The 23365-nt window shown below is 59.7% G+C and overlaps 1 long non-coding RNA gene across 1 annotated transcript; it reads left to right on the top strand.

Annotated features, from left to right (window-relative positions):
• The first annotated feature begins 1687 nt into the window (after positions 1-1687).
• Positions 1688-10329, top strand: LOC143383649 (uncharacterized). Its single transcript, XR_013089173.1, has 4 exons — positions 1688-1803; positions 7059-7318; positions 8090-8261; positions 9650-10329. It is a non-coding gene; the product is annotated as an uncharacterized LOC143383649 (long non-coding RNA).
• The last annotated feature ends 13036 nt before the right edge of the window (positions 10330-23365 follow it).

The raw sequence follows: 23365 nt of genomic DNA, 5'->3' as shown, positions 1-23365 counted from the left end.
CCACCCTGGGGGTCCCTCTGGGCCTTGGACGTCTATGCCTTGAGCAGCTCCAGCCAGGTCCTGTGGTCCTCGCCCTCAGCTCCTGCAGCCTCCTGGCCCTGGCCTGCACAGGCCTTCTCGCAGTCTGATGGACAGGACTTTGAGTCTGGATGAGCACCGTATTGGGTCCCCACCGCCCTGGTGCCCGTGGGCCTGGAGCGTGAGGACCGTCTGCCACTTGAGAGATGCCCCCGCCCCACACTGCGCACATCAGCACCGGGCCTGCAGCAAGCCTCCCCAGCCTCCTTGCAGCACAGCACAGCCTTACGCTGGCTGTCTCTGATCCTTTCCCCTTAAGCTCTGCCCTGCCTCTCCCCCAAAACTCTCCGCGGCCCCAGCCATGTTCAGGCCCCAGCCCCACAGATGGTCCCAGGACTCTGCAGCTGGGGTCCAGCTTCTCCCGTCTCATCCACACTGCCTGCCTGGGGACTCTGAGCCTCTTCTTTAGTGACTTCCCTATTCCTCTGAGTCCCCCGACCTCCCCCGAGGTCCCTCCTAGATCTGCTGCCTGCTGAGCACCTGCAGGTGAAGGCTGCCAGCAGTTCACACTCAGCCTGTGGAGACCAAGGAGCTCGCTCACCAAAGCCCGCTCAACACTGTGGCCCCCACTCCTTCCAGAGCTCCAGCCCCGGTCCAGAGACCCCAACACATCCCTGTCTCTCCCGTGACAGGTAATCTTCTGTGCCAGGGTTACTGGGCCCCCGCGTGTCAGGTGGCTGGCCACATGGGGCTCTGGGCAAGCCTGAGGTCAAACCTCCCGCGTAAAGCAGATATGGCCAACCTGGGTGGCTCATGTGGGTCACGAAGGTGGCAGGAGGGGCTGGTTCCCTCTGCCTGCAGCCCCCTCGGCCTCCAGCCCCCTCGGCCTCCAGCCCCCTCTGCCTCCAGCTCTGCCCTCCAGCCCCCTGGGGCCTGGTCTCCGCTGGAGCGGAGCCAGCAGGCCTCCCCGGCCTCCAGTTTGCTCCTAGGTCTCTGTGAGCACGTGACGAGTTGCTTGGGATGGCTGTCTCTGCGTGCCAGCGAGTGGTTTCTCGTGAGAGCCCGGCCCACATGTGTGTCCCGGCTGTCTGCTCTCGGCTCCTGGCAGCCCGCCCTGCACTCTGGCACACTTCCCCTGCTCCCGGGGCAGACAGCTCACCCTTGGCTTGGGTGTGGCCCAACAAACAGGACAAGTCCATGACTTCTGGGTCTGAGTGCATCCCAGTGGTCCCCAGCACCCGTCCTGGGATTAAGGGTGTCGTGTGGGACATCCTAAGAGTCCCACCCTGGTGCGTGGGCGAGCCCACGGCTGCCCTGGGTGGGTGCTTCTGGCTTTAAGGGCAGGTGGCTGGTAGGAGGGAGTGGGCACTTGTCCCCAGGGCAGTCTGTCTCTTGGCTCTGGTGGTCCCACCCCCAGTTACGGGACCAAGTTGCTGACGGGGTTCCCAACGTGAGGACTTTGCTTATCCAACCCGTCCCAACTCAGCACCAAGACATCTGTAAAGGACATGGCAGGCGCTGCCAGGCCGGGGTGGGCCCAGGTGATACCAAGGCCAACCGGGTCAAGGGTCATCACGGAGGCGGCTGCCCAGCTCAGCTCCCCACAGCAGGGTCATTATCCCTGGATCACCTGCTGCTGCGTCAGCAGATTCTTCTCCAGATACAGAGCCCTGGTCACAGGCTTCGAGGCCCGATGAGGCCTGCCCTTCCCCCTGCATGCCCAGATGCAGCCAAGGACCTGAGTGGGCAGGAGCAGGCAGCGGAGGGCCTCTTGCTGTGGGAGCGGTGAGTCCTGGGTACTCTAGTGCTGGGGGATTTTCTGGTTCCAGGGATTGAACTCAGGGGTACTTAACCACTGAGCCACACTTCATCACTTTTTATTGTTTACTTTGAGACAGGGCCTCGCTGAGTGGCTTAGGGCCTTGCTACGTTGCTGAGGCTGAGCTGGAACCTGCCCTCCTCCTGCCTCAGCCTCCGAGTGCTAGGTCACAGGTGTGGGCCACAAGCCCTGCTGGGCACTCTGCTTTGAAGAAGTCACACTTGGGAAGGCCTCAGCGTCCAGTCTGTCAGAGCTCAGGAGCCAGGTCAGGGTCCTGCCGGGCGGGTCTCTCTCAGGAGGCAGGAGCCCCGCCCGCAGGCCTGGGACAGTCCAGCCCTGAACTGCACCCTGCGTCTCCTGCCCCACGCTTGTCCTGGCTGCTGCGGCTGCTGCCCTCTGCTGGGCAGTTCCTACGAGACATGATGGGCTGCCCACCACTTGCCCTCTAGCCACACCGGCTCCCCAGGAGCGAGGCCTGTTCCTGGCCTTGTCAACTGGGCCACGGGGACCGCCAGGGGCAGGGTCCTGCGGGTTCCAGAGTGTGCTCTGGCCTCTGTCTGCGCTCTTGCCTGAAAACCCCAGGAACATGAGAGGAAGGGGACGCAGCATGGAGCCCTCGGCCCACCCTGGGGCCCTCCCTCCAAGCCTCACACCTGGCCTCTTAGCCAGGCCCTCAACCAGGTGGGGTGGCACTGGTGATCCCAGTGCCCAGGAGGCTGAGGCAGGGGGATTCGAGGCCAGGCCAGGCTGGACCACTCAGTGAGACCCTGTCTCAAAAATTAAAAACAAAACAGAAGGGCTCCTGCTGCCACTGCCCGCCACGGCCAGCCGTCCACTCGGCCCCAGGCTCACCTGCCCCAAGACGCTCCTGCTGCCACTGCCTCCCACGGCCAGCCGTCCACTCGGCCCCAGGCTCACCTGCCCCAAGACGCTCCTGCTGCCACTGCCTCCCACGGCCAGCCGTCCACTCAGTCCCAGGCTCACCTGCCCCAAGACGCTCCTGCTGCCACTGCCTCCCACGGCCAGCCGTCCACTCGGCCCCAGGCTCACCTGCCCCAAGGGGCGCCCCTGCCCCTCAGTCCTCTGTCCTCAGCTGCTGCAGCTGACGCTGGCCTGGACCTTCAGGATTCATCAGTGAAAGCCCTTGTGCAGCAGGAGACTGAGGCTCAGAGCGCACACTGAGGACACTGCCCATCAGGGGGCTGCCCAGGACACAGACCTCACCTCCCTGGGCGAATGCCACCCAGCCACGACCCACCAGGTCCCCAGGAGAAGCTGCAGGCCACCCCACACCCCTGCGTACAGCAGTGCTGCTCTGGGGACAGCAGTCGCCCCACCTGACTCTGACACCCACTGGGCCCAGGCTTTCTCTCTGGAACATTCTGTGAATGTTCCTGAAGCGCCCCCCCCACCCCCGCCCGACCTTCCTCTTAGCTCATGGGCCTGGGGCTGTTAAGCCAGTGTCCCTGAAAGTGGCAGCACGTGGCAGTTATGTACGCACAAAGGGGAGGTCAAACGAGCAAGTAGCAAAGAAACTTGGACACCTGGCCAAACAGAGAAGTTGGAAACAGTGTTTCACCCAAGATAAAGCTGGACGCTAATCACCAGGGGCAACAAAGGAGAGCAAAGCCTGCTTCCCTTCTGGTGATTTTTAACTGTGTCAAAGTGAAGTCCTGACCAAATGTGGGAGGCAGAGGCCAGGACTGGACAGAGGCTCTGAGAGGCCCGGCACTGAGCTTGCACAGTGTCCAGCCCCTCGGCCGGACCCGAGGCTCTGAAGGCCGTGCCCGCCGTGGGGAGGGAGCAAGACGCACCTTGCCAGCACAGCGGCTCCTGTGGGCACCGCACTGTGCTGTGGTGGTTGCGGGGGAGCGGGGGCTCTGGACAGCCCTGGCCTCCCACAGCCCCTGGCTGGACTCCAGGAAGACTGAGGGCCTAGAATGACTCCGTGAGAGCACGGCACAGTGGCGCACACCTGGGACCCCAGAGGCTTGGGAGGCTGAGGCAGGAGGACGGCAAGTTCGAAGCCAGCCTCAGCAACTTAGTGAGACCCTGTCTCTAAGTAAAATATTTAAAAAAGGGCTTCAGTGGTTGAGAGCCCCTGGATTCAATCCCCAGTACCAAAAGAAACAAACAACAAAAAAGGAGACTGTGAAAAGTGAGGAAAGAACATTCTAGAACATTACAAATAAGACATCAGAGAGGTGAGAGAGAGGCTGGAATTTGCAGGTCTGCACAAGTCTAAGGACAAGGTGTCAAAGACAGCCTCAGGAGTGGACCGCACAGCTCCTGGGGTCCAGGGTGGCCCCCTCCTGCTTCCCACACCCAGTGCCTGCTGGGCTCTGCTGGGCCTGAGCCCCCAGGGACAGCTGCCTCCTTCACACAGCACCGCCCTGGGCAGCAGTACCCTCAGACCCCCACCCAGCCCTGGACACCCCGTCCACTCACCCTGCCTCCCTGTGCAGCTGTCCTGGCCTGGCCGCTCCCCTCCCCAGACCTCAAGCTGCGCTGGCCCTGCCCCACCACCTGCCTCTCCTCCCAGGCAGGGCAGCCAGCAGGGTGGGAGGGAGGTGGAGCCCGTCCTGGGGGCCTTCCTCTCCACAGCCTGCCCTCGGGTCCTGACCCCAGGTCCCCAGGCCGAGGGGAGCCACTTCAGGAGTTTCCCAGAGCTACGCGGGCCCCATCCCACCCGGGTGCTGGGCCTGGGGACGCCAGGCTATACAATTGCCACATCCAGTCCTGGAGGGTCCCTCATTCCTTTGTTACGTATTTTAATGATGAAAATATAAACCCCCAAAAGTATGCAGGACATACATGGATCTGTCCAGACACTGTACCCGAAGTTCATGGCAGCACTTTTTATTACTGCCCAGATGTGGGAACAGGCTGGGGTGCAGCCGGGATTCATGGGTGTGTGAAGGAAAGGTCACCCCTGGAGCCCTGCTCCCCGTTCTGGCCAGGGCTGACCCCCCACATGCCCACTGGGGGCTGTGGGGAAGGGTCCTGCACATCTGCTGGGGGCCTGGGGGTGAATCACCACGCCAACTCGCAGTTCCAGCAGGCCAGATGCAGCCCCAGTGCTGCCGGGACACCCCCCCGCGCAGACGCGGCCCTGGTAGGGCTCCTGGCTGGGGCAGGGAGCTAGGGAAGTCTGCTGAAGCATCGAAAGCCACGAGGCTCCCTCAGCCCCCCTCTCCTGGGCACCCCATGGAGCCTCCCAAGGGGGCCGGGCACCCCACCACCCCCGTCTCATGGTGCTGGTGAAGTCCAGTCGTCTTCCATGTGTCCATTCATACCCAGACCCCTGCTCCTGGGAGCCCTTCCCCTAGGGCAGGCCTGTCCCCTGCAGCTCACCATGGCTCACCTGCCCATGGCCCAGCTGCCCACAACACTCAAATGGTTCCGGAGTGCAGCACCCCACCTCATGGACCACACTGGATCTCAACTTGGGGGTGTCCTGGGACGGGGGCGGGGACCAAGATGGATCAGGAACGCAGCAGCTTCTCGCTGGGCAACAGCTGCAGGAGTACGCCTCGGACAGGGGCACAGGCAGGGCCACCGAGGGAGGGGGCTCCCCCCACTGGTGGAGGCCGAAAGTGAGAGGCTGCCTGTGTCCCACGTCCCCAGTCTCCTGTCCCCATCCCAGCTCACAGGACCAGGGTTTCTCCTCCAGCACCCTCTGCCCTGGGCCACAGGAGGATGGGGGTCTCAGGGCACACCTAGAAGCAGGCCCTTCATGCTACTCTGGAGCTGGGGGTGCAAATCCCAGAGCTGGAGGCTGTGTGTGGCTTCCTCCGGAGGAGCAGGCGCCACCTGATGGAGTTGTCTGTTTCCCCAGACGGCGCCCAGCCGGGGCTGCTTGCCGGGTCTGTGGGGAGTGCCCTTGGAGGTGCTGCGGCGTCCACTGCAGAACTGCCTGAACTGCTGGGCCCTCTCCACGCCTGAAAATAGCCATTGGTGTCTTTAAACCTAAACCGCTAGAGAATCCATTGCAGAAGCTCATAAGCAATTCAGAAAATGCAGCTTAAATTTCTTTTTATTTAATTTATTTAATTAATCAATTTGTTTATTTTTGTAGTTGTGAGAAGGAAGTGGATCTCTTGGAAGGTCCAGCTTGACCTGGACAGCACGCCTTTATTTGTTTATTTTTATGTGGTGCTGGGCATGGCACGCAGTGCCTCCCACCTGCTAGCCAGGCGCTCTGCCTCAGAGCCACAACCCCAGCCCCACCCTTAAGTTTCTGTTCTTCTAGAAACACTCCTGGTACCAAAACTTCGGTCTTGATTACTTTGAGTTGCCATAACAAATTGCCTTAGACCAGGTGGCTTCAGTCACCGGTGTCCCTTTTCACAGTTCTGGATGCTGAGAAGTTGGAGATGCAGGTGCTGCCAGATGTGGTTCTGCTGAGGGCTCATTTGCTGCTCTGTAGATGGCCACCTCTGGTTGTGTCTCCACGTGGTGGGCAGCAGGCTCTTGGGTATATTCTTAAGAGGGCCCTAACCCCATTCCTGGGCCCTAGCCTCACGACCTCTAGATGCCATTGCGAGGGGATTAGGATTTCCACATGTGGACTCCAGGGGGTCACAGACACTCGGTCCACAAAAGATGGCATGTGAACTACATCTCAGCAAAGCTGTCACAAGGGCCAGGGATGGCCCAACTCAGGCACAGGAGAACAGGCTTCAGGGTGCCCCCACACAGAAAGCCACCCAGCGGCTCCAAGGGGCTGTGACCCTTGGCAGCAGGTGGCTCCCCCCGTGAGCAAGGCAGAGCCAGGACCGGCGCCCTCTGCGGCGGGAGCGCTCAGCATGGGCAGCTGGTGTGGAGGCCTGTGGCCGTCTCTGGTGGAAGACGGTGTCAGATCAGGCGGGGCGGGCAGCGGCCAAAGGAGGCAGATTTAAAAACGCCGCTGAACAGGCTTTATTGAGATATCACTCCTGGGTGGAACTCGATCAGACCCACAGAGGGGACAGGGGAAGGGTCTGAGGAGAAACGCGTGGAAGCTGACCGGACTGGACTTTTATGGGGCTTACAGCAGGAAGGGAAGGGCTTGGGACAGGAAAAGGTGTTTCTAGGGTCCCTTGCCCCCTTGAAGTTGGTCAGGGGAGTTGGCTGAACTCCAGGATTGGCCGGGGGGTCCTGCTGATTGACAGACATTCGTCAGGAGAGCTGGCTGATTGACAGGCGTTTCCGCCGGCATCTGATGGATGTTCTTTTCCAGCGCGGGCTGCTTTGTTCTAAGTTGGCACTAAGTCGCCACCAAGTCGCCTCCACCGACCTAACGGACTGCAGCCTGAAGTCCAGGGGGCCAGGGGAGCTTCTGGGAGGAGAGCTGCTCCACACGTCCATCCTCCACGCAGCGACTGCTCCACACACGAAGTCAAGCTGGACCTTCCAAGAGCGCCACTTCCTCGTCTTTGGGTTTGAGTGTCGTGGGTTGAAGGAGGAGGCCAGGGGATGGAGCCACCCTCCAGCAGCCAGGTGAGGACTAGCAGCTTGGGGTCAGGGTCACTTTGTGGGATCAGGAAGGGCAGAGGCTCAAAGGCCTGGGCTTCCCCACCCTGTGGCCCAGGAGTCCTTGGCTTGGGCGCTGCCACTCTGGCCTTGAAGTCACCACCCAGCCCACCGTGAGGTCTGCCCTGGGACTTTCAGGAGTTTCAGCTTCGGGTCTTGTACCCAGTCCACCTTGAATTCATTCTTCAGCTCTAGGACGTCCATAGGAACCATGGACCCAGCCATCAGGCTCTTTGAGAATTTGAGGAATGGAATCCATGGACCTGGAGTGACAGCAAAGTAACAGGTTGATTAGAGGAACAGGAAGAAAGCAGAGGCCCCAGAGGGGAGGCCCTAGAGGGACGCCCACCAAGTCTGTTTCTCAGGGGCTTTACAGGCATCTCAGATAGCCCAGCACAGGGGCCCAGCACAGAGGCCCGCATAAACCAGTCAAGGCCTTCAAGCTCCAACGTACCCAGCCAATCAGCCGAGCATGATCCAACTCCCGATGACGTAAATAGGGGTCCGGTCCTCTGGTGGTTCTGACATATCCGTTAGGAAGAAGCCTTTGGTCAGCTGTGGCTTGGGCAAGGGCAAGAGTCCCGGGAGGCCCTGCTGTGGCTGTGGCTGTGAGGACAGAGCAGGTTCCAGGCCAGAGGAAGGCCTTGTGGTCAGCACTGGCAGGGGCAGTGAGTCCCAGGATGTCCTCCAGACCCTGTCTCCCTCCAGTTGGCGTGACACCCCCTTCCTGTCCTCCAGGCCCTCCTGCCCCCATGGGGTCTGTCTTCCTGCCTCACATGCACTGTGGCTTCATGTCTGCGGGGCTGGGGAAGAGCCCAGGGCCCTGTGCACACCAAGCCAGCGCTGACCCCGAGCCACACCTGTGGAGGACCCAGCTGCTCTTGGCAACCCAGTAGGGGTCAGCAGAAAGGTCAGTTTTGTTGACAAAGCAACTGCTCTTGGGCCTGGCCTCCGCATAGTGCAGTAAGGGTGGGGCCAAGGGCTCAGGCCTGTTAAATACGCTTTCTGGAACTTTCTATTAGGACTCCTGGGGGGACTCTAAGGTGTCTGGAGGCTCAGGAGCCAAGCCGAGAATCTGCCCCGGCTCACTTCCAGCCCTATGTGGGCGGAGGTTCCCCTGTTGGGGGCTTCCTGGGCCTGGCAGAACCGGGCTGTCCTGCTCACCCGGAGCCGTGGCCCCTCAGGCCAGGCACAAGCCAGTGCTTGGGGGATTTGGAAGTTCAGCTCCTTACAGTCAAATTTCGTTCCTTCAGCCTGTGTGGCCATGTCCAACCGCAGGCTGCACTATGCTGCCTGCGTCTCTGGCCACTGGGCTCAGCCTCCTCCTGTCTCAGCCCTCCCAGTGGCTGGGACTGCAGGAGGTGCCACGGTGCTGGCCACGTCATTGTAAATTGACATTTTGTCAAAAGCAGGAATGACAGTTTGTTATCGAAACCACATAAATGACTCTACGGCTGTGAAGACGAGACAATTGATAGTCATTCTCAATTATTGGATGTATCAAGCAGGGAAAAAAAGATAAATGTCTCAAGTTTGTTACAAACCTGTATTTATTTGCTAGACTTTTATAAATCCTTCATGGCTTGCAAGAAAGCAGAAAGGACTTTTTTATGTCCAGAAAATAGAACACTCAGAATCATTTTTGAGCCATGTGTAGTGGGGTGGCCTGTGATCCCCACAACTCGGGAGGCCAAGGCAGGAGGATCCTAGGGTCAGGGCCAGCCTGGGCAGCTTAATGAGACCCTGTCTCAAAATCAAAAATAAAAAGGGCTGGGGGTGTAGCTCAGTGGTAGAACACCCGGGTTCAACCCCCAGTACTGGGAAAAAGAAAAAGAAAGAAGCGCTGACTCTCGGCCTGACCCCAGCGGCGGAGCGCCGCCTTCAGAGCATGCAGCGCGGCGCCTTTCCTGGGGCTGGCAACAGGAGCCGGTCGGTGGCAGCCCCTCGGGAGGCTGAGGCAGGAGTTGGGTGGCAGCAGTGTCCTGGGTGGAAGGCCTGACGGGAGGGCGCCACGGGAATGACCAGAGACACCACGCCCCACAGGCCTGGGATGGTGACAGTGAGGGCCTCTCGCCACGAGAGTCCACAGACCCTAGGCCCCGATTCCTGCCACGATGCACTGCCCTGTGTGGGAATGGCCTGGGCGGGCACCTGTCCCTGAGGGTGCGTCTGCCCCAGCGTGGCGATGGCAAAGGTGCGACTTATGCAGCCGACAGGGAGAAACAGAGGACGTCCACGCACTTGTGCCTTGGTCAACGCTTGACTCACTCCCACCCTCAACACCACTCCACTCTGCAGGTTCTTGACCAAGAAGACGACGGTCCTTAACGCTGGGCACGGCAGCAGCCTCGGTCGATTCACAGCAGACATTGATTCTAAGCACGGCAGACACACGGAGCCACAACGGCCCAGCACCGACAGGGCCTCTGCGTGCTGAGTCCAGGTGCCAGGTCTAAAGCTGCAGCCTTAGGCTCGAGGCCACAGATGCCACTCCCTCAGACGGCCATGATCAGGTCAGGACCAGGCTCCCACCAGGGTCAAGGTGTGGCTGTAGGGTTTGGGAGGTGAAGAAGATGCAGCGGATCAGGGACAGTGCAGAGTGTCGGACGTGGGCAGGCCTCAGCATGAGGGCGCCAGTGTCAGCTGGCTGAACGTCGTTCATCTGCTCCATTATTTATACAAGATTTGGGGGGTTGACCCCCCTTCAATTCTTCTCAGCTGTCATCAGGCCTCTCAGTGACATCGTTGACCTTGGGCTAAAACGTCTGGTCTGATGGTCCCCCCCGCCCATCTTCCCCTTCTCTCCTGTCAGGCTTCACTCTGAGTCTGGGCGGGAGCCTGAGGACCACACTGGAGGGTCCCTTAGGCGCCTGGTGAGACTGAGGTTCAAACTGGAGTTTGAAATCGCAGTTATTTGGGCTGGAGTTGTGGCTCAGCGGTAGAGCGCTTGCTTCGCACATGTGAGACCCTCGGCTCAATCCTCAGCACCACATAAAAATAAATCAATAAACAAAATAAAAATATTTTTTAAAAAATGCAGTTATGAGGCTCAGGCCCAAGGCCATCCTTACACCAAGTGCTCAGAATCCAGGTGCAGTCACTCGTGTCGACCAAAAATAAATAAAACCAAAAAAAAATAGAGAGCAGAGCTGGGTGGCTAGAAGGGGAGGGTGTCCCCAGTGCCTGCCAGGCTCAGAGCAGAGCAGGAGCTGACTCAGCAGCTCTGCAGGCCACTGCCCACCTGTGGCCTGCTGTTGCCCGCAGCCAGGAGCTACCCTCTGGATCTGTGCCACCTCCTCAGTTCACCTCTACAGGCCCTTGCTGCTGTCTGTAGCCCCGGGGCTGGGCGGATGCCAAGTCAGGAGGATGGCAAGCTCAAGGCCCATGGGGACCATCTGGTGAGACCCTGTCTCAAAATAAAAAGAATGGGGATGCGGCTCAGCGGCAGAGCACTTGCCCAGGACGCGGGAGGCCCTGGGTCCATCGCCAGTGCCACAGACAGAGTCTAGGGGTCCCCTGCCGACCCTCTGCACCTGCCCATGGCAGGCTCTGCTGTCAGATTCCATTTCTCTCCTGGGCCTCCCTCTGAAGGGTGCTGAGGTCGGCCTGGCCACGCAGCTCAACATCAAGTCACCCGTGAGTTCGGCACCCGAGTCAGGTGAGAGGACGTGTCCGTGGAAGTTGTCCAGGGACCTCTGGAAGCTTCCAGGCCAGCTGGAGATCACCTAGAATCGCATTTGGGGAATTTGTTGAAGATGTCAGAGGTTTGACTATTTACATAGGATCAAAGGTCTCACTCCAGGAGACTGTCCAATCATACCTTAGCCCCGAGGCGGTGAGAGGTTTCCAAGGTCGGTGATGTCAGAGGTGACTGGGAGACAGGCCTGTCTCCCGGCAGAGCCACCGCTGAAGTGAGGACCAGGCCCTCAACTGCCCTCAGTGAGAGGAGTGTCCAAGCCGCTGGACGCCTGGGGGGGAGGGAGCCCGGGCCCGCGGGCTGTTCAGCGCCAAGTTCGTGGGGTTCCTGCCCTCGCCGCCCAGCCTCTGCCACCCCCTTTCTCCCTGAGCAGGTGGCACTGCCTAAGGGAAGAGCTGAAGTGACAACTGCTCTCTGGCCTGCAGGGCAAGTGCTCATCGGCCTCCTGGGGGCCAGCTTCCTCTCCCTCCCCCAGCCCCCAGTCCTGGACCAGGCCCCTGCCCACCCGACTCCGTGTCTCTGGGGTCCATACAGACGTGAGCCTGTGGCTCCCCAGAGCCACCTCATGTCACCAGGCTACACCAGGACAGGCGGGGCCCTCGGCGTCCCTGATGGAAAGGACCTCGGGGACAGATTCACTTAGGAAGAGACGTGTTCAGGGAGGACGCAGCGTTGAGACTGAGAAGCCTCTGGGTGCAGTCAGGAGCAGCTGCGGCCGGCCAGAATGGGCGTGGGGTCCCCTGGCGGCACCAGGTCCTGTCGTGTGCTGCGCCTTCAGTCGCTCCTGCTGGCAGGGACGATGGCCGGGGACCTGGGCCCAAGACCTGGCTAAGGAGTGGACCGTGCTGCCAGGAACAGTGGTCTGCCCCAAAGGCCCTGAGCTCCCCGCTGCTCTGTGAGGCCCGGCGAGGTCCATGGTCACTTCTCACACTCCGGAAGCTCATGGGAACGTTTCTGGGTACTGGGGATTGAACCAGGGTGCTCTGGTACTGAGCTGCCTCCCAGAACTTCTGATGTTTTACTTTGAGACAGGATCTTGCTAAGCTGCCAGGCTGTGCTGGGGCTTGGACCCTCCTGCCCGGGTCACTGGGGTGACAGGTATGGCCGGAGCCCAGTGGCCCTTCTCCTCCCTTTCTGCCTTCCCAGCTTCCTGCCTCCCGTGGGCCTGGCTGCCTCGGGCTCTGGAGGAAGCTGGGGGTCCCTGGGTGGTCTGGGTCTGATCTGGGAGGAGATGGGAGCTCTCTGGAGGAGCTCTGTCGCCCCCAGGCCATCCCTCTGCACCGACGGTGGCTAGCTCCCCACCTCTCAGACAAAGACCTGAGACAATCGGGTTTGGAGGGAAAGGCTGGCTTTGGCTCCTGGTGCCTGGGGCTGGCCCTGCCGGTCTCCTCACCTCCTGGCTGGAAGCAAGGAAGAGAAAGAAGCAGGTCCTACTGCCCTCAAGGGCACCGCTCCAGCAGCACCCCGGCCGGCGGGAGCCACTCAGTCTCCTCTGGGGACAGGTCCAACCTAGAACACTCGTTAACACCTTGCTGGGCTCTGGTGAAGTGGCCGAAATCTTCACCATGGCTGATTTTAGGACTTCAGCAGAAGAGCCCAGTGTAGATAAACTTCCTATTTTCGTGTCGCCCTGTTTCACTTGGCCACTGGCCGGGAAGATGCCAGCACCCGAGGTGCTGCACACCCCTTACTAGTGTTTCACAAGCGTGTGCAGTATAGTAGTTTGCAGAAATGTGCAAAGAAGGCCTCTGGCCTTGAGCTGGGCTTCACAGAGGCGTCTACATTTCTAAGAGAAGAGAAGGGACAACTGGGCTCCGAGGTAAGAGCTGGCGGGGAGGGAAGGGGAGAAGCAGCTCCCCGTTCTCAGTCGCTGTCCTTGAGGTCAACTGGCCCAGAACAGTGAGAGAAAGAGCTGCTTTGTGTGGACTTCTGCAGATGAGCTGAGCCCCTCCCCTGACTCGCTGGGTGTAAAACTCAAACTCCCTGAACTCGGGGTCCAGGGGATTGATCGATCCCAGCAAAAGCTGTGCCCTCTGAACCTGGCTGCAGCGAATAAAACTGTGTCCTGCTGTCTTCGGTCCCCGCCCCGTCTGTCCCTATGACAGTAGCTTGCATTTTGAGTGGGGTCTACGTTTCAGTCCCCCTGTGCCAGTTAGAGGGAATCTACTCCTCTTCTCCCCCGACCCACATGGAGTCTGCGCCTCAGGTCATCTTCATGAGCTGCCCTGCTGTCCCCCAGAGTCCCCTGGTCGGGCTGCGCTGCACCAGATCACCTGTGGGGCCTTCAGCAGGGCCAGCTGCACAGGGCCACCCTGTGCCCGTTCCTCCCAGTACAGAGGGTCAGGGTCAGGGTCAGGGTTAGGGTCAGGGTCAGGGTCTGCCGGCCCCTGCGCTTTCCTTCCTCGGCACTTCCCAGGCGGTGGCTTTTCACGTCACTGGGACAGCTTTCGATTCATAAACTAACGCAGAGAACGGGTCTCTGCGTCTTGCCGATTCATCCTCCAGGGACACAGGGCCTCTCTGTTTGCCCAGCGGGTGTTGGCAGGCATGGGTGCTGCTACCAGGGCCTCCCCTCCAACCCGCAGTCCTCTCCTCAGTCCTGCCCCCACCCCGACGCAGGCTCTCTGCTGCTGGGCCCTCAGGATGACTGCCGTGGGCCTATGAGGACTTTCAATCTCTTTCAAAACATAGTTTTTCCTTTTTTTTCAGTTCAGGGGATCAAGCTCAGGGTCCCCCGCCTATGTGAGAGCTCTGCACCTCCCAGTCCCAGGCCGACTCTGGACTCAGGGGCAGTGGACCACTGAGCCACACCCCTGCCCTACTTTTGTTTAATTAGAGACAGAGTCTCACTGAGTGGCTTAGGACCTTCCTACCTTGCTGAGGCTGGCTTTGAACTCACGCTCCTCCTGCCTCAGCCTCCGGGGCTGCTGGGATGACAGGTGTGTGCCTGGCAGGATCTGGTCTTTTTGTTTCTGTTGTTTAGTTCTGAGGGCTGAACCCAGGACTGACAGGTGTGTGGGGCGAGCACCTGCTGCTGATGGACATCCCTCCCTGCAGGGCCCAGGTGGGCTGCTCAGCATGTGCTTGGCGCTGCACTGGGTAGGACCTGCCTTCTACAAGGCTGCAGGCCTCTTGCACTGACCCCCGACAGTCAAAGCCCCTGGTATCTGCTCTTCTGGAACATTCTGTGGAGTTCCCATGTCAGTATGGCTCTTCCCAGAGACACCTGCACTCTGAAAACCTGTGGCTGTTCCTGATTCTGACACAGCCTGAGGTTGAAGCAGGAGGGTGCCCCGTACAAGTTCAGCTGGGAAACGCAGCGAGACCCTGTCTCATCACGAAGTAGAGGGGCTGGGGTGTGGCTCAGCGGATGAGCACCTGGGTTCAAGCCTAGTACCACTGAAACAAACAGCTTTGGGGACCGCACTTTAAATTCAACACATATTCAGTCTACAAATTGCATTGTTTACCCCTGGGGTCCGAGACTCCCTGTAACTCCATCCTGAGCTGAGAGCAGCTCCTATAAACATCCCATCACATTAAAAACTCAACCCACTGGCTTCTTCCAGCTCCTTCTCCTGTCTACACAGCAAGGCGGGCTGTCCCACTCTTCGATGGCTCTGGCGCAGCCCAGGAATTGGCAGATGACGCTGGAGGACTCGGCGTTCTCAGAGCTATTCCAACACTGTAAACAGCAGGATTTAAGCCAGGATCACAGTTTCAATCTGTTCCTTAATAATACGCCTTAAATGGCTGCCTCTCAGATGCCCCAGCCCTTGGTCTGAGGTCCTGAGGCCTCATGAGCTCAGGGACTCAGGAGCTGCTGGAATTGAGGGACTGGGACAGGTTCTGCTCGAAGCCACCTCCAGATAATGCCTGTTTCTACCTCAGGACATTGGGACAGGGGACGAGCAAAGATCACACAGAGCTCCCCTCCAGGGCAGCCAGGTCCCCACCACGTGAGCCTGGACTGGAAGCCAGAGCCCGGCTCCCCGAGGGTTTGGGTTTGCAGGGTGCTGGGGCCTGTGGTCAGATTCCGGAAACGAGATTTTTTTGCTTGGGTGCTTTGTTACAGTGCTGGGGATGGACTGGGCCTCAGCATGAGAACCAGCGCTCCACACCGAGCTCACGCCAGCCCCAGCCAGCTCTCCGACAGCCAGACACCTAAAAGCGCGGTTGCCACGAGGCCCGTTCTTTAGGATCTCTCCCAAGAGTCTAAGGGCTTCTGGGCTTAGAGACGCTGCTGCCCAGCCTGGACGTGGCCGCGTGGTGGCATGTCCGTGAGGGCTGAGGTCTGCACACAGGCCCCCTCCTGTCCTCACGGGTTACATCCCAGTCCCCTCTAGAAGCAGGTTTTGTGAGGGAAGCGTTTTCCTGGTGGCTGACGTGTCCCAGCACATGGAGAAAACCGTGCCTGCTCGTGGTGGGTGCTCAGAAGATGCCAACCGGAGGGAAGACAGTCAGAGGCTCACAGACGGAAGGGATCGAGAGGAGCAGGAGACTTTAGGGTCTCTGAGAGTTCAGTGTCAGAGCCGACAGACGGAGAGGGCCAAACAGGCCTCAGGTCCTGATGCGGTGGTCAGGGTGGGGCCGGTGTGACGGGTGGAGGGTCTCTCAGAAGCCCCTTGGGCAGAAAGCGAGACTTTTTCTCAAGACGGCGGCTGTCACTTAGGCCGTCCAGATGCTGAGCAAGGACCCTGCAGTCTCCAGACGGTCACTTGCTGGCTGGCAAGGCAGGGGATTCTGAGGACCTTCTTATTCTGATGACAGGATGGCCTGTAGCTCTGGGAACTTTGGGTCCCTTCATCGCTATGCCGTGACCCTTGTCACGGTCATCAGCTGACTGGGCCTTGTCTTTTCTTGGATCTTAAGATACGTAGGGACCTACGTATGCACTTGGATCTATCTCTGCCCACTCACCTGCTGCCATCGACTTCTGTATCACCCTTCACCCATCCTCCAACCACGGTCACCTTCCGCGTCCACCTACCCTCTGTCCCTTCATCAGTCCACCACCCCTCCACCCACCCATTCATGTCTCCACCCACCATCATCCATCCGTGTCTCCACCCACCCATTTTTTTTCTATACTTACAAAATGGAGCTCACATTGCACATGCAACATTTTGTGTCCTGAACTTTCACCTAATATTGCAGTGTGCATGTCTTCTCATGAAAATGTAAATGGTTGCTTGATATTCTGGGATGTAAATACATTTTTTAAAATTTCTTTAAATTCGTCTTTTTTTAGTAGTTGATGGACACAATACCTTATTTTTTTTAAAGAGACATTTAAAATATTTTTTAGTTGTAGATGAACACCATGCCTTTATCTATTTTATTTTTTTATGTGGTGCCGGGGATCGAACCCAGTGCCTCACGCATGCTAGGCGAGCTCTCTGGCACGGAGCCACACCCCAGTCCTGTAAATATATTTTAAAGAAACTATTTCGCTGTTGGATATTCGTGTTGTCTCCAACTTCTGGCCGTCAGGAATCGTGCTGAATCCATCATCTTTGTTCCCCGCCTGGGGGCCCATCTTCCTCGTCTCCTCAGGCCACGCAAACCGGAGGCTCTTGCTACTGAAGGCTTGAGGGTCAGAGCAGAGAACCCTGAAGCAAAGCAAAAGCCCCAGCCTTGAGTGGCAGGGTACGGCCCAGCCTCTGCCGTCCTCCTCTGTTGGCCACCCTCCCCTCAGCCCAGTGGCTGCATCTAGCTGGTCCCCTTGCCCTAGAGGGACCACTTTTCTCCATCTCACGCGTCCTAGGGCCCCAAGCCCCACTTCCTCGTCTTCTCTGGGCCGGTGCCTTCCACGTAGGGAAGCATCGTCGGCAGGAACCTCCCTGCCAGAGGCGTCTCAGAAACCAACCTGAGTCCAGTTGTCCTGCCAAGGAGGGACTCGAGGAAAACAGGCTTCATTTTATTTTTATTGGTCTGGTGCTGGGGATTGAACCCAGGGCCTTGTGCGTGCCAGACAAGCACGCTACCAACTGAGCTCTCTCTCTAGCCCCAGGACAGCAGGCTTGGACAAGAACTCGTGAGGGCCTGAGATGCAGCCAGGAACTGAAGCCACGCTGCCCCGCCTAGACCTGACCCAGCCGCACAGCGGTCAGCGGCTCTTGGAAAACTTTGGGATGAAGTGAAGCCCACCGGCCCCTGTTACAGGGCTGCAGCATTTCTGGGAAATCACAGGTGGGTGAAGGCTCTGCAGGGGACGCGGATCTGGGTGGGGTACATGCCACCCCGAGGGTCTGTGGGAGGTCTGAGTCCAGGGGGCTGCCTTAGCTCAGCATCTCTGGCCCAGGATCGCCCCTGTGCTGTTAAACCCTTGGTGGGGCCAGGCGCCCTCGCATGTGTCCTCAAAGCCTCGGTTCAGCCAAGTGCAGGGGCGCACACCTGTAACCCCAGCAGCCCGGGAGACTGAGGTAGGAGGGTGGCCAGTTCAAAGCCATGCTCAGCAACTTAGCGAGGAAGTGCAGGCCCAGGGCTTAATGCACCCTGCTTTCCTCCCAGTTTTCCAGGGCAGGAATTCAGACGCTGCAGTAGGAGACAGGACACCAGATAGGAAACAGGAAGCAGGTTTATTGGGCTGCAGCCAGGTTCGGAGGGCACAGCTTTCACTGTAACCCATCAATCCCCCTGAACCCCAAGTTCAGAGAGTTTCAGAGTTTTACACCCAGCGAGTCAGGGGAGGGGCTCAGAAGTTCAGTCTGCAGAAGTTCACACGAAGCAGCTTTTTCTCTCACTGTTCTGGGCAAGTTAACCCTTCAAGGACAGCGACTGAGAAGGGGAGAGATGCTTCTCCCCTTTCTTCCCTCCCCGGCCAGCGGCCAGCTGGTAACTTCTCCTCTTTGAAATGTAAACACCTCTGTGGAGCTCAGACCTCCTTAAAGGAATCTGATTTTCTTACCACATTCTGCATTTGCAGACACACTTCCCCTGAGAACCTTTACAAACTGTTATTTTACATATTTACTGCACTAGAGAGTCCATAAATGTTGATGAAAACCAGCAAAATCTGATGATTGTAAGACAGAGCAAGAGGAAACGGAGGCTCAACTACACTGAACTCCAATGTAGAGGTTCTTTTGCTGATAGTCGGAAGATGGATCATGGTGAAGTTTCTGGAGCAGCTTAGTTAAGATGTTCTGTGGAGGAGGGGTGCCCTACAACACAGGTCCCTGTCCAGCTGAGGGGCCACAGGAGCAGGGTCCCATGTCCAGTGTGAGAGGAGTCGGTGGGAGGCAGGCACCCAGGGCAGGAGCCGACAGAGAAGACCCTTCTTCAGAGGTAACTGTCACGGGCTGAAGAACGTGATCCCAGGGAGTCAGCAAATGGCCACGTCTGTCGAGCTGGATGTCCACCTCTCCTGACCAAACCCCGACGGCACGGTCCCTCCCCTCCCCTGCCTGGAGCTCATCCTCGGAGCTGGCGCGTGGCACCGTCGCGGGTCCTGCTGCGGGTCTCGGGCACTGGCCACCGACACGCTGGGCGGTGCTGTCAGCCCCACCGGAGCCAGTTCCCACTTCCTGCAGGGAGGCCAGAAGCTGGGCCCAGGAGGGTGGGCAGTGCTGGGTGATCCGCCCGGGGCGTCCTGGGTCGGGCTGGGGCACGGCTGAGTGAGAGGCTCTGGAGGGACCCCGGTGTGGTCTCCCTTCCCGAGGGCGAGGGCCATGGACATTCTCCTGGGAGGCCTGAATGTTGCAGGAAGAGGTGCTGCAGGGCCTAGCTGGCCATGAACTGCATGGAGTGTGGTGGCCTGTACCAGAGGGCATGGGAGGTCCAAGTGTCCTCTGCTGGTCCAGGGGCCTGAGCAGCGTCAGGCAGCCATGTGGGGCGACAGGTGGGGACGGAGGCCCCCAGGACCTCATCCTAACAGAAACACACACACCTCGATTCCCCCACACCCACCCGACCCCAGCCAGCCGTCCACACCAGAACTTCACACACTGGTTCACCCACAGCCCTCGGTCCCATTCGACAGCGTGGCCACTGTCTGCCAAGGGGAGCGCCCCTCCCGGATGCCTCCCCTGCGGAGGCTCTCCATGCCATAAGTGGGAAATTCCAGGGCTTGTGGCTGCCCAAGGACAAGGACCTGCACCTGACCAAAGCCCCAGCTTTCCCCTGGCCACGAGGGGAATAGCCTCCTGAACTGGGTCCCCAGCCCCAGGGATCCTTGGACCCTGGGGCAATGATGTGCCTGTCGCAGTGAGGACGGGCCGCCAGGCCCTGCATGTCACTTGAGTCCTGGTGCCAACCGCCTGTGAGAGGGTGAAGCCCCACACAGTGGCTGGACCCAAGTGTGACCTGGGGTTTGCAGAGAGGGTCCAGCGAGACCCTGGAGGGCCAGGGCCTCCTCCAACCCCTCCCCACACACACAGCTCTGACCCTGGGCCCAGTGCCTGATCTCCCTGAGCTCCACCCCCTTTTCTGTGGGACGCACTCACCACGAGCTGCCACCAGGGAGGGTCCGTGTGACTCCAACCCAGTGGTGTCTGAGCCAAGCTCGGCCAGTGCGTGGGGTGGGGGTGGGCAGCTGTCTAGCTCTCCACTGGGGAGGACAAGGGGAGGGGCCAGGGCCTGGGCAGCCATGGTCCTGGGTGCCCACACCCTGGGGCAGGGCATCAGCTCGGGGACAGGCCGGGGTGGGTGGGGAGGGAAGGTCCACCGCCGTCTGTGCCAGGGCCGCTGTCGCTGTGTCTGACAGCCCTGCGCGGCCCCCGCACCAATTACCAGCACTTAGTCACAGTCTCCTGCCTGCACTTCCTCTGGCAGCAGGAGAAGGAACAGCCTGCAGTGGGGGACTGACCCTGTGTTCCCAGCCTCAGAGGCCCAGTGCGGCTGGTGGGGTGGGAGGCAAGTCTAAAATAAAAAGATGGAGCTCGTCCGGCTGGAAAAAGGAAACGGTGGCCACACACTGGTGTGGGCACCAACTCAGGCACCTGTACAAGCAGACTCCTGGGCTGCTCCAGCCTCCTGGGTTGTGTCACGGGCTGGGAACGTGGTGGCCGGCCTTCCCAGCCAGGTCTGCAGGGTGGGGACCAGAGAGATGGCCGTGTGGCTCTGGCTTCAGGTCTCTCAGGGTGTGGTGTCAGCTGGCTCCGTCTCTACCACAGGCTCTGCCGGGATGCAGGAGCCACTGGAGGCCACGGTCTGGCCAGCCGGCCTCACTCCAGGTGCTGCTGGGCACTGGGCTGCCCGGGCCTCCTCATATGCAGCGCGACCCAGGGCCAGTGTCTCCAGACAGGAGGCAGCAGCCCCGTGTCTTACCATGGAGCCTGGGGAGCACTGTCGAGCCCGCGTCCATCCAGATCTGACAGAGGCAGGGCTGCCGAAGTACCCTGGCCCTGGCGCCTGGGACCAGGGCTTGGACTCCCTTGGGGCTTGCCCAGGGAAGCAGGTGTGGGGGGCTCAGCTAGGTGTCCCGCCCAGCTGCCAGGCACCTCCACTCTTCCCAGTGCCAGTCCCAGGCCCCAAGAAGAGGGCTTCTCAGCTGGAAGGGAGTCCTGGGCTTCTGGGGGGTCCCGGGCCCTCCACCCTTTCCAGCTCTGCTTCCCTGGAACACCCACACCCAGAGCCACACCATGAGCCACAGCCAGGCTCCAGGTGGTTGGGAGCTCCACCTGGGAACTGGGGACAGGGGTTCCACTGCAGGCTCCTGCCCAGCAGAGGCTTTCTGACCTGGCCTCCCAGCCTGGGAGCACCTCTGGACCTGTTGTGGCCCCCTCCTCCACCAAAAGTCTTAACTCAGCTTCTCCAGAATTCTTTACCAGGATTGATTTTAGGACTATCAGCAAAAGAGTCTCTGCAACAGAGTTCAAGGCAGGTGAATTTCCTGTTTTCCTGTTGCTCTATAACTTGGCCACTGGCCTGGAAGAGATCGGCACTCCAGGTGCTGGACGCCCCTTTACTAGTTTTTCACAAACATTTATCCAGTACAGTAGTTTTTAAAGTGTGTTTGCAAATGCAAAATGTGATAATAAAAAGATCCTTTAACAAGGCTTCACAGAGGTGTCTACATTTCTAAGAGAAGAGAAGGGACAACTGGGCTCCGAGGTAAGAGCTGGTGGGAGGGAAGGGGAGAAGCAGCTCCCCGTTCTCAGTCGCTGTCCTTGAGGTCAACTGGCCCAGAACAGTGAGAGAAAGAGCTGCTTTGTGTGGACTTCTGCAGATGAGCTGAGCCCCTCCCCTGACTCGCTGGGTGTAAAACTCAAACTCCCTGAACTCGGGGTCCAGGGGATTGATCGGTCCCAGCAAAAGCTGTGCCCTCTGAACCTGGCTGCAGCCAAATAAAACTGTGTCCTGCTTCTTCGGTGCCCCGCCCCGTCTGTCCCTACGACAGACCCAGCCAGGGCACATCCCTGACACAATGCAGGTGTGGAACCAGGACTCTCAGAGCCGGGTCCTGTGTCTGCCCCTACCTGGCTGTGTGACCTCAGGTAGGTCACTCCGTGGAGTTTTATCCCCCCGGTGCCGTGGGGGATTGAACCCCACATGGCCTGTGAGGCAAACGTGCAACCACCAAGCGAAAGCCTGGTCCTTTTAGGGATTTTTTTTTCTTTTATAAATTATGAGACAGGTTCTTGCTGAGCGGCCCAGGCTTCCTGGATGAGGGGTCATCCTGCCTCAGCCTCCGGGGTCGCTGGCTCTGCCCACCTTGGTACCCACTCTGGGCAGTCACTGCCTTCTGGGACCCCAGCTCACTAAGGGCCCTCAGCAGCACCTGAGTGGAGGCCAGGAAGGCCCAGTGCTTCCCGCCACTGAACCCGTGGGGACAAGATCAGGGCTGGGCTGACACCTGCTCTCAGGCTCTGGACCCACGACCCACCCCTTGTTGAGAACCTCTGGCCTGAGAAGTGGACAAAGGGTGCATGTTCCCCCTCCACACGCAGACCAACCTCAGCCAACCTCAGCCGTCTGAATGGTAGCCAGGTTACCATGGTGATGCCTATTATCCCTGCCTCGCAGGAGATGAATCAGGACTCAGCCTGGAGGGAGGGAGGGGACCGAGGGGGTGGGGTGGGGGTGGGGTGGATGGGGTGGACGGGTGAGGGATGGGGTGGACGGGTGGATTCAGGGTTTTCTCAGACAAGGTGATTCAGAGGGATCTCAGTTGGAACCCGCTAATGGCTCCGGTCCTGGGCGGGAAGCACTGCTCAGGCTGCAGTCACCGGGGGCAGGAGCCACCCTGGCCACGGGCCTCGGCTGTGGGTGGCTGGTGCCCTGGGCCTGGAGGAGCCCCGGCCAGGTCTGCCTCTCCCAGGGCCAGGTCCTCCTTGGGATGAGGTTTTAGATGGCCACAGGCAGCCAGGAGAGGGTCTCGGAGCAGAGGGGGAGAGGACCAGGAAGTCCCTGACCCCAGCTGTCCTAGCTACAAGGACGGTTCCTTAACAGCCTCTGGACACGACCAGCCCCCAAGGCACTTCCTCCCGTGCCATCAGCCCCACCCCCAACCTTGAGCTACGTGAGGCTCAGAGGCCACTTTTCTCCAAATTTGCTAGAGTGGGCAGAGCAGCGCCGATGGGAGGCTCTCTGGATCCGGCCTCACCACCACTGGGGACCGCTGGGCACTGGAGCCCCAGAGCAGAGCCGCGGGCACCCCTCCCAGGGCCTGCCTCCTTCGGGAGCTCTGCTTCTTTTCTTGCCCTGTGGGTTTCTTTCTTCAAATCCATGAGGCCGAGCGCCCACTCAACCTCACTCCATGCTACAGAAGGAGCCCTGGAGGCGCAAGGTCGCCCAGCTGCGGCTATAAGGAGGCTCGGGAGGCTGGGAGTCCTTAGCCCTGCAGACTCACGCAAGCCCAGGCAGCATATGCAGGCCCCTGGGCCCTCCCCCTTAGGAGCTCCGCCTGCTGTCTCCCTACTACTCCGACAAATCTGTTTCTTTCTGACACTCCTGCCCCCGGATTTCATTCTTCGAATTTGTGACACAGACAGCTCAGCCGTTCTCGCAGGTCACAGAGGCACAAGTCCACTACTGGGCCAGGTGAGGCTTTATTAGACCCGACGCTCACTCAGACCCCCAAGGCCCTGGGATGTGGACAGGATGCTCAGGATGGCAGCAGGGGCAGGCGGAGGAGTCCTGCCAGGGCAGAGAGGGGTCTGCCCAGGAGGGTGTCGGGTGCTCAGGACAGCTGCCCTCAACAAGCAGACGCTGAGGAGCCCCGGCGTGGAGGGCCTGCCAGGCCTGTCCTACCCTCAGCAACCCCTGGCTCCTGCAGGGATAGGCATGGGGGCTGCTGCTTCTGGGTGCCCCCCAAAGGGCCTGGGTTCCTTCATCTCCCGCCCTCCCAGGCCAACAGGACGACAGGAGGGGAC

This window comes from Callospermophilus lateralis, chromosome 18 (assembly GCF_048772815.1).
Source record: "Callospermophilus lateralis isolate mCalLat2 chromosome 18, mCalLat2.hap1, whole genome shotgun sequence".
Taxonomy (NCBI): domain Eukaryota; kingdom Metazoa; phylum Chordata; class Mammalia; order Rodentia; family Sciuridae; genus Callospermophilus; species Callospermophilus lateralis.
The sequence above is the reverse complement of the archived record's forward strand: the minus strand, read 5'-3'. Positions and strand labels throughout refer to the sequence as shown.